We start from the raw sequence: 11,823 nt of genomic DNA on the forward strand, positions 1-11,823 counted from the left end.
GAGGATGCAATGAAATAGTGTTATCCAAACCTATTCACCAGTAAGATTTTCGAGGACAAAAATCCCTAAGGGGGGAGAGTTGTAACAGCCCAATTTAGACCCTATTCAGAACGGTAGTTTTGGGACCACGAATTCAAGTTAGAAAAATATTTTAAAATTATTTTCTGTGTTTATTATGTATGAATTTATATGTGTGAAATTTTCGTGCTTTAATTTTGTCGTTTGAGTGCCCGATTAAATAAAAGGACTTAATTGCATAAAATGAAAACTTCGTGGTTAATTGTACAAGGGACCTGTTGATGTTGTCTTTATTTCATGAAGTACTTATGTTGCAATAATACCATTGGAGTTAGTGATGGATGGTTGTATCCTTGATATACATGTTTTAGTTATTAAATTATTAAGGATATTAATGTAAAATGGTAAATAATAATGTTATAATAAAACATAAAAATAAATATATGGTTTCATAATGTTTGTTTTTGCCAATACTTAAAAGAATAAGGTTTTCCCATGTTCGACCATTGCTAAGCTCAATCAAGGTATGTAACTAGCTCCGTTTTTTGATAATTTTTACGTTTTTGAGATTGTTGCTATGTTATCTACGGAGCCCAACTTGAATTTTTAATTTTGATGAAAATTTTGTTTTATGTCATTGATGAATATTTGAGCTATATGATGTTAGTTGATGAAATATGAAAGATATGTTTTAGATTAACATGTTTTGTATTGGAATTTTTGATGATTTTGAGTAATTAGGACTAAATTAAAAAAATAATAAATTTGAGGGACTAAAATGTAAAATAGATGAAATGTATGGACTTGTATGAACACTAGGAACATTCAGCCTCGGCATGCTGTGTGCAAATTTTGCATGTTTTGTGTTTTGTGCAATTTGGACTAAATTATAAAAAGTGTGAAATGTTAGGGGTAAAATGGTAATTTTCCCATTTATGTGTTTTTGGACTAAATTGAGTGAAAATATGTTTGAACGAGTTTAATTTGAATATGTTTAGATCAAGAACCAAAGAAATTGGATTTGGATCGGGGGAAAACCAAAGTTGTCGTCTAGTCATCTCGTTCCAATTTTCATCGTCCGAGGTAAGTTTGTAAGCAAATAGATATTGTTATGTAACACCCCTTACATGTACTCGAGGCTGGGATAAGGTACGAGGCGTTACCGGACAAACATACAAAAATTAAAATAAAATACGGGCCATAAAACTTCATTCATGTTTCAAAACGTTCTTTCACTTACACATAGTCCCTTATTTGAGTCTACGAAGCCCAAAACATACTTTAGAAAGGGTTCGGGACTAAACCGAGAACTTACGAAAATCTTGGAAATTTCATGCTTTAAGGCTCCACACGCCAGTATCCCAAAGTCAGTGTTCCATACACTACCGAGACACATGGTCGTGTCTCTGCACTGTGGGAATATACCTAGGCTATTTTCAAGCTTTGGTCAACCTTAATCTCTTACAAACTTATACAAAATCAAAAGCATATAACATGGTATTCATTTAATGATTAAATATTCTCAATTAAACCACAAACATAGCATTTTATGTCATCATACATGTGTTTCTCATACTCATTTTACCTTGTTTATTATAGTACCACTTATACATTTATAGCAAGTTTATCATCTTACAAAATATCTTCACTTAATCATCAAGCATTCATATTTAAAACTAGATCATATCTTTATAAAATACCACAATTCAGATATTTAAAATAGCATGTTTGCTCGAAACATTTCAATTCAACTCCATGCCCAACAAGCATTACATTGAGACTAGTCATATATATATATATATATATATATATATATATATATATATATATATCATGATACATATCATTCTCTTTCTGTTTTCTTGTAAACACATATCATTTATTTCATTATATCAATATTTCATATACCATAGTTTCCATGTATTCCACATATATTTATTTTCCTCCTCCTCCTCTCCATTCCACATCCTTAATGTATATAGCATTCTTGTAAGTACGATTTCACAATTTACTAATAAATGCTCACATCAAACTGTCCACACGAGTCATAGTCACTTACTTATTTATAATTTGAGCTACAGAGCTCCAAATTAATGTCTGTAAATTTCCCTTAAAACTAGACTCACATATATTTCCAACAAAATTTTTTTTATAATTTTTGGTTTATCCAATTAGTACAGTTTATTCATTCACTTTCTGACAGTTCTGACCTCTCTTCACTAAAATTTAATTATCTCACAGTACAGAACTCGGATAATTTTCTTGTTGATTTATCTTGAAAATAGACTCATTAGGGATTTTAAAAATATAATTTTAAGGCACTAATTATTTTTATCCAAAATTTTGTGATTTTCCAAAGTCAGAACAGCGGACCACGTAATCATTCTGAACCAATCTCATAAAAATATAAATATCTCAAAATATAGAACTCCTTTTCTTGCTCTGTTTCTTTTATATGAAAACAAACTCATTGAGAATTAATTTGATATCTCATTAAGTCTCTGATTCAATTTCTACTATTTTTTGTGATTTTTCAAAATCACGTCACTGCTACTGTCCAAAATAGTTTTATTGCTAATTCACTCTTTCACACTTTCTTTGTATTAACCTCATTTTAACATACATATCACAAATCATTTTCACCACATTTCATTCATAACAAGTATAGGCCCATGATCACAAGGTCACCATAAAATCATCCTCATGTATAACTTACTTTTTTATAACCTCATCACATCCTGGTCACTTAATGAACACATCATTCACATAATCAAGTTCCTGCAATTATTCATCACAAAACTCACAAAGCAATGCATAGAGAGTTTCCCGTTGAACACTTCAGATCAATCCTCGATACTTGGTGGTTTCAGCACATAGCTCCACCCATCATATAGTTCGGCTCTCTTGTACACATGGTGAACACTCAGTACCACCCATGTGACCTAGCCAATTTATCTCGTAGCTCTCTTGTCTACATGGTGTCCTTCACCTGGAACCATGCATGAGACCTAGCTACATATATCCCGTAGCTCTCTTGTCTACATGGTGTACACATAGTATCACCCATGAGACCTAGCTACATCATAATGTCTTCTAGCTCTTTTGTACACATGATGTGCACTCAGCACCATACATGTGACCTAGCTACACACTATCTGTATCATCCAATCTTTCCGGAGGTTCAACCGGGATTTCTCTCTCTTTTCCAACAATTTCACCAATCAAGTAATTATCCACAAACATATTTCCAATATTATTATAAAATATCATAATACAAGTAATATTGATGTATTACTTACATATAAACTTACATCTCATTTAATATCAAGACAATAACATTAAATTACACATTGCCTTATTAAAAATCATATGAACTTACAATTTCCCATAATATCCATAATCATAGAAATCACATTTATGTATGATAATTCAATGCACTTCATGTACCATAGACATATTTTTAAATCAATTCATAAACTTAGCACAATAATCATTTAATTTAATATAATTCAATTAATTCACTAAATTTAACTTTCAAATATAAATTACAAAGATTGTTGTCAGATTATTATCATACCAACTTACATACTTTCAACACCTCGAAATCATAATGAATATATCAATTTTACATTGAAACATGCATAAATTAATGCTTATTATACATATAAACTTACCTCGATCCTAAAACGGCCATTTTACCAACTTTCCCAATTTTTGATTTTTCTCTCATTCTAGGTTCAAATGTCGTTTTCTAGGATCTAAAACATCATATTTTACTTATTAAATTAATTTACTATTCAAAACAATCCTTAACTCAAACTTTGGTAAAATTACAATTTTGCCCCTAAACTTTTGCATATTTACCCTTTTGCCCCTAGGCTCGGGAATTAAACTTCATCCCTTATTCTTATGTTTTATGATACGCTGATCACTTTTCCCTTCTATGGCAACAACAAATTCTCACTCTAACATATACTTATGACTATTAGGCCCTTTTACCGATTAAGCCCTTTAACTCGTTTTCACTCAAAACTGAGTAGCACAAGTTGTCTAACATAATTTAAAACCTCATATTATATTATAAAATAGGAAAATAAACACATTTCACCTATGGGTATTTTTCCAAATATGAACCCTATCTTAAATTATTGCTAGAATAAGCTTAATCATATTATTGGGATTCTAAAAACGTAAAGAACTTGAAAAACGGGGTTATAACGGACTAACTATTGAGCTTGAAAAGCTTTAAAACCCTAGCCATGGCTTCCCCCATGCTAATTTCGGCCTCCATGAGAAAGATGAATCAATTTTGGCTTTATTTTCCCTTTTTATTTCTTTTAATTACCAAATGACCAAAATGCCCTTCCCTATTAAACTTTCAAAAATTCCATCTATGTCCAATTTTTGTCCATCACTTAGAAATTGGTCAAATTTCTCTTTAAGACCTCCTAATTAATATTTCAAAGCAATTTCATACTAGAAACTTCTAGAATGCAAGTTTTGCAACTTATTCAATTTAGTCCCTAACTTTAAATTGAGCACTTTATGCATAGAATTTCTCCACGAAATTTTCACACAATCATGCAATCATATCATAGACCTCAAAATAATCATAAAATAATTATTCCTATCTCAGATTTTGTGGTCCCAAAACCTCTGTTCCAACTAGACCCAATTTTGGGCTATTACATGTTAATTTTAAATATATGCTGAAATGAATTATTGAAAAAATATATATGTTAGCCAAATGTAAATAAGCTTGGGAGCTATGTTAGCGAATTTGTTTCGATTGAGTTATGACATCCGAAAGCCTCATGCGAACCATAGGATTCCAATATGTTATTTCATGTAAGACCACGTCTGGGACATTGGCATCGATATATGTGATTTCATGTAAAACCATGTTTGGGACATTGGCAATGATATATGTGATTTCGTGTAAAACCACGTCTAGGACGTTGGCATCGATATATATGGTTACGTGAAAGACCATGTTTGGGACACCGGCATCGTATTCGATTCGTGTAAGACCCTGTTTGGGACAGTGGCATCGATATGATATAACATGTAAGACTACGTTTGGGACATTGGCATTATATGGTATATGTGATTATCTGAGTATCCTATTCAATTCCAAATGGTTCAATGGGCAATGATATGTTGTGAACGAAGGTGTAAGAAGAGCTAAAACGATCAGATATGAGTTAGTTAATTACCTATTTGAAAATAAAGTAAGTTGGCAAATTAATATGTGATTCAAATAATACAAGTTACTAATGTAAGCATATGTGCATTTGGTAGTATATTTGGCCATTTGTGTGACACCCCGAATGTGACCCTAGTCGGAGAGTGGTTTCGGGACCACGAAACCGAGTCACAAGAATAATTAAGTGTTATATTCCGTACTTATTGTATGTGGAATTGGTATGCGTAAATATTTCGTGTCTCGATTTTTATTAATTAGGTGCTAAATTATAAGAAAGGACTTAGTAGTGAACTTTGAAAGTACGATAGGGAAATAGGTGATGACTAATTAAAGCATGCATGCAAAATAATGGACTTGCATGTCAAATTCCCCTTTCTACAAGTAATGGCCGGCCATGACAAAGAATATGGGTCAAACATGTCATGAAACATGTTTTGTTGGGCATTAGGGAGAAATAGTAAACAAATAAGCATGGGTAAGAAAAGAATGAAAAAAAATGTGTGTGAGAGAGTGGCATACCCCATTGCCGTGAGTTGTAGAGAAGGAAAGAAAAAATTTTGTTCATCCTTTCTTTGAGCCAAAACTAAGGAAGAAGGAGGATTTTTGCTTCATGCTTGGTTTGGAAGAGATCTAGAAGGAGATTTGGCTAAGTTTGCATCAAGATTAAGGTATGTATGAGGTTGTGTTGGGAGTTTCATGCATGTTTTGGTTGCTAACTTGATGTGCATGTTAGCCATGGCTCAAATCTTTGGTATGCCATGGAAATGGTATTTGGCCAAAGTTGTTATAGTGATAAAGCCATTGCATGCTAAGTGTGAAGCTTGATGATGATGCATGCAATGATGGATTTTCTACTCATGAGTAAGATTTTGAGTTTTCTCTTTGTTTTATCATGATTAAAGTTGAAAAGGAGCATGATTGTCATACTTGGCCATGATGCATTCTTGAGCATGATTCATGCTTCTTGCATGTTAGTTAAAAGTTTGTGTTTTGGATGGCTATGGACACCTTGAAAATTTGGCCATGCTCATATATGCATATATATGATTGCACATTATGTTTGGTTATGAACTAAGTGATGAATATATTGATTTAAAGAAGAAAATGTGGAAGAATGCTTGTGAAATTGCAAGCACAATTCGGCCTAGCACACATATAAGTGCTTGATGCTATATTATAAGTTTTGGGCCACAATGTGCAAAGCATAAATTAGTAGATTGCATGCTGTTTTTGTGAGGTATTAAGTGCAAAATTGACCTCAACATGTACATGAATATTCGCCTTGGGTAGCCTATTGAAGGCCTTAGCATTTCCTTGATGCTCAAATAAATTGTATTGAATTGCTTGATGTAGTATAAAATGTGCATGACCATTGTGTATTCAAGCTAAAGAGTGGCCATATGACCATTTAAAATCCTTGTCATATTCGCCATAAGCAAGCACAATGAGGTTTTAATAAATTGAATTTGTTTGAATTAGCTCAAGAGCTAAGAGGGCCACAATTGGACAAGGGAAGGAAAAGGTGATCGAATAGCCGAAAAAGCCGTTCGACAACATCCGAGGTAAGTCCTCAAGAAGTGACCTTACTTGAATTATGTGAGATGAAATATGGATGTGTATGATTATTGATTATGTGTGTATGAGTATTTGAATTCCACCCGGCTAAGTCCCGGCGAATATGCTAATGATATTAATTGTGTTTGAGCCTTAGTAACGAAAATGAAATATGTATGTCCAATGATTATTGATGTATGTGTGCATGAGAAATTGAATGATATCGGGCTAAGCCCAAGACAATTATGCTGGAAATTATATCCGGTTAAGACCCAAGGCCATTGTGCTAGTGGTTATATCCGGCTAAGGCCCAAGGCATTCGTGCGAGTTATTCTATCCGGCTAAGACCAAGGCATTTGTGCACGTGATTATATCCGGTTATATTCAAGAATCTTGGGCTGGAGGTGAGTGTTGGTTGCTGAAATGAATTTAATTAGTACACTCGGACAGCCCAAAGGATAAGGTACGTTATATGTGCATTGGAAAGTCGACGTGTTTGAGCAACATTCGCTCAATCGACTAATGAATTTCAGTTATTGAATTGATTGATGCTTTGCGAACTTATACAATGATGAAGTATGAAGTAAGAATGTGTATTAATGAAATGATGCATTTGGCTATGTGAATGTATTGCTGTAAATTATAGTTCATTATATTCCTTGAGACTTACTAAGCATAAAAATGCTTACCCGTTGCTTTGGCTCTTAGTTTTCTAGATTTCGCTCGAGGCAATCGGATTTGGGATCGTTGAAGTCGAAGTCATCCACACTATCAAGCCTCCATTTTGGTATAAATTTTGGTTGAACTTGAGATGGCATGTATAGGACTACCTCTTGTTTGTTAAATACGTTGTAATGTAAGTTTGTATAGCCATGCGAAAATGGCTCAAAAGGGAGCATGAACTTAGACTTATTGTGGGTTGTATGTATATATATTTGGGGTCATGATGTGGCTATGGTTTGGAAATGGGAATGTTGGTCATATGATCAGCCATTGGCATGGTTAAAATGATCATATATGAACCTATGTATGGCAAGATTAGTTGAATCATGGAGACTACCAAATAGGTAAGTCCTACCTTAAAACAGATGCTGCCAGCTGCAGTGGCGTGAATGTGAAAAATCACCATAATTCATAGGAATGGAATCAAATAGTGAATAAGCTATGTAAATGAACCTTGATGAGTCTATTTTCATATGGAAGAAACGAAACGGTCATAGGAGTTACAGGTTAAGAGATATTAAAGCTATTGTGAGACAGGGCCAGAATGGTTTCTGGGTTCCCTGTCGCAACTTTAAAATTCACTATAAATTATCCAAAAAGAATTAGGAGATATACCTTATATGTACAGATTCCATTTTGAGTCTAGTTTCATTAGAAACAAACGACACCAGCATTAAAGCCCTGTGCAGAGAGATATTCAAGTTATACCGCGCGAAGGTCAGAGCAGTCGATCCCTGTAACTTGGGTAACTTTAACTAATAAACTGTACCAATTGGCCCGACCAAAATCCTAGAAATAAATCCATGGATGTATATATGAGTCTAAATTCAGGAAAATTTACGAAACCAGTTTCCGAGTTTTGAAACTCGAGATATGATTTTAAGGCGACAGTGACGCAGTTTTCCAGCCTGACTGGAAATGTCAAATTGGTGGGCAAAAACATGTGAACTTGGTTTGTTAACCCTCGGGTCCGACACGGCGATGGTCTCGGGTTTGGGGTGTTACAATTTTATTGGTATCAGAGCCACGGTTTAGTCGATTCTAGGACTACCGTGATGTGTTTGGGGTCTAGCTATACATGCCATTAAATGATGAATCGATAGTGTGATGAATTCGACAATTTGACTTCATGTTTGTTTATAGCAATGGATCCCGATCCCAACCGAAAGCGATAGCTGATGATGTGGAGAGTGTGGCGCTGCTCCGCGCAAGGGACAGCGCCATGGACTCTCAACCTATGGCCAGCAATCCTAATGACGAGGCTAAGCAAGCCTTTTATAGTGTGATGAACGAATGGTTTAATCAATACATTCGAACCAACACTATTGTTCCACCACCTCCATTCCCGATTTAATGCAACCTCAGCACCTACAATACCTCCGGTGATCGACCCAATAAGGTCGGTAAGCCCCAATCGATAGGATTCAAAACATGGGGCCACTGAATTTAAGGCTACGGATGATGATGATGCCGAAGCGAGCTGAATTATGGTTAGATAACACTATCCGGTGCTTGATGAGCTATCCTGTACACCGATGAGTGCTTAAAGTGTACCATCTCCTTGCTACGCGAGTCCGCCTACTATTGGTGGAGTACTCGACTTCGTGGTGCCTAGAGAGCAAGTGACTTGGGAATTCTTTCTAACCGAGTTCAAAAAAGTATATCATCGAGATTCATCGACCAAAAGCGAGGGAGTTCCTTGATCTTAAGCAAGGTTCTATGTCCGCTATCTGACTACTGAACGAAAGTTTGTGAGGCTTAGCCGAGACGCGAGAATGCATTTCGTCCAAGCTATTATGTGCAAACGCTTGAGGATGGGCTGAATGATGATATAAGGATGTTTGTTGGCATTCTCGAGATACGAGAGTTCGTAGTACTTGTTGAGCGAGCTTGTAAAGTCAAGAGCTTAGAAAGGAGAAACAAAAAGCTGATGTGGGGATTGAGAATTCGAAGAGGTCCTCGGAAAGTCTCTTCAACAAGCATCGAAGAGATTTCGAGATGATGCGAGCCGGTCTAGAGGCGCCGGATTTTCTAGACGAGGACGCGATCGACCCCTGTGACCACACGAGTCACCTCGATTGCTTGGTGGCGGAAATGATCGCCGAGAGAGGACGGAGTGTCCACATTGTGGCAAATGGCATTCGGGAGCTGTTGGTTTCGTGATCGCTCTGCTATAAGTGTGGATCGGCCGACCATTTTATGAAGGATTGCCCGAGGATGCATGAACAGAATGCAAGTCGAGTGCAAACCCGGTGCTACCATCGCCGAGGTAGGCCACCTAGAAATATGGGCAATGTCGGTGGCGGTCGAGAGGATCTAGAGATGCTACCATCGATCCGAGGCTCGTGCTCCTGCTAGGACTTATGCCATCTGCCGCACGCCGAGGATGCCGCTCTCCGGATGTTATTACCGTACTTTCACTCTTTTCAATACAAATGTAATTGCTTTGATTGACCCCGGTTCTACTCATTCTTATATATGTGAAACCTTAGCATCCAAAGAAGACTTTGCCCATTGAGTCTCATCGAGTTTGTAATTCGGTGTCAAACCCTTGGGTCATTACGTGCTTGTTAACAAAGTGTGCAAGAAAAGTCCCCTAGTGTTCCGAGGTTCTTGTTTTCCTACGGACTTAATGCTTTTGCCATTCGATGAGTTCGATGTTATTCTTGGTTTGGATTGGTTGACCATGCACGATGCGGTTGTAAATTGCAAGAGCAAGACTATCGATTTGAGGTGCGCGAATAATGAAATAATTCGGGTTGAGTCCACGGACTTAAAGGGTTGCCAATTGTAATATCGCCGATGTTGGCCCGTAAATATGTAAGAAAAGGGTGCGGCGTACCTGCGTCGTACTCGATGACAAGGAATCGAGAAGAAACCCGAATCTGTGCCCGTGGTTTGTGAATACCGGATGTTTTCCCAAGAATTGCGGGTTTACCACTTGCTCGAGAAATAGAATTTGGCATCGAATTGGTACCGGTACCACCCCAATTTCGATAGCTCCGTATCGTATGGCACCAACGGAATTGAAGGAGTTGAAAACTCGGTTGCAAGAATTGGTGGATAGAGGTTTTGCTCGCCGAGTTTTTCGCCTTGGGTGCGCGGTGTTGTTCGTGAAGAAGAAGGATGGAACCATGCGACTATGCATCGACTATCGTCGCCTTAACAAAGCGACGATAAAGAACAAATATCCGCTGCCACGTATTGATGACTTGTTCGATCAATCAAGGGAGCCTCGGTGTTCTCGAAAATAGATTTGAGATCGGGCTACTATCAATTGCGAATCCGAGATTGAGGCGTGCCCAAGACCGCCTTGAAGCGAGATATGGTCACTATGAGTTCTGGTGATGCCGTTGGGCTCACTAATGCCCTGCGGTATTTATGGATTTAATGAATCGAATCTTTAGACCATATTTGGATCGATTCGTAGTCGTGTTCATTGATGACATCTTGGTCTATTCAAGAAATGAGACCGAACATCTGAACACCGCGGTTAGTGCTGCAAATTTTACGGGACAAGCAATTATATGCTAAGTTCAAGCAAGTGTGAGTTCGGTTAAGAGAGGTAAGCTTCTTGGGTCATGTGGTATTCAGACGGGTATTCGAGTCGACCGAATAAAATTTCAGCCATACTAAATTGGAAGCCTCAGAAATATTACGAGGTTCAAGCTTTTTGGGGCTTGCTTACTTACCGACGATTTGTAAAGGCTTCTCAACGATAGCCACGCCGATGACGGCTACTCCAAAAGGATGTTAAGTTCGAATGGACGGAGAAATGCCAAAAAGCTTCGATCAACTGAAAACTTATTTGATGAAGCCCCAATTCTAGTGCAACCCGAGTCCGCAAGGAGTTTGTCATCTATAGCGACGCCTCTCTACTTGGGTTAGGTTGCGTATTAATGCAAGAAGGTCGAGTTGTGGCCTGTCGTCGAGGCAATTAAAGCCACATGAGAAAAATTATCCGACTCATGATCTCGAATTGGCGCCATCGTATTCGCCTTAAAGATTTGGCGACATTACTTATTTGGTGAAAGGTGCCATGTATACTCGGATCACAAAAGTCTCAGTATTTGATGACCCAACGAGACTTAAATCTGCGACAAAGACGTTGGCTCGAGCTGTTAAAGGATTATGAGCTGATCATTGACTATCACCCGGAAAGGCGAATGTAGTTGCGGATGCCTTGAGTCGTAAATCGTTATTCACTTTACGAGCGATGAATGTGCACTTGTCTATCCGATCCGACGGTGTGTTAGTGGCTGAAATGAAAGCCAAACCATTATTGACACACCAAATTCGAGAAGCTCGTAAAGTCGATGACG

This window comes from Gossypium arboreum, chromosome 4, assembly GCF_025698485.1.
Source record: "Gossypium arboreum isolate Shixiya-1 chromosome 4, ASM2569848v2, whole genome shotgun sequence".
Lineage (NCBI taxonomy): Eukaryota > Viridiplantae > Streptophyta > Magnoliopsida > Malvales > Malvaceae > Gossypium > Gossypium arboreum.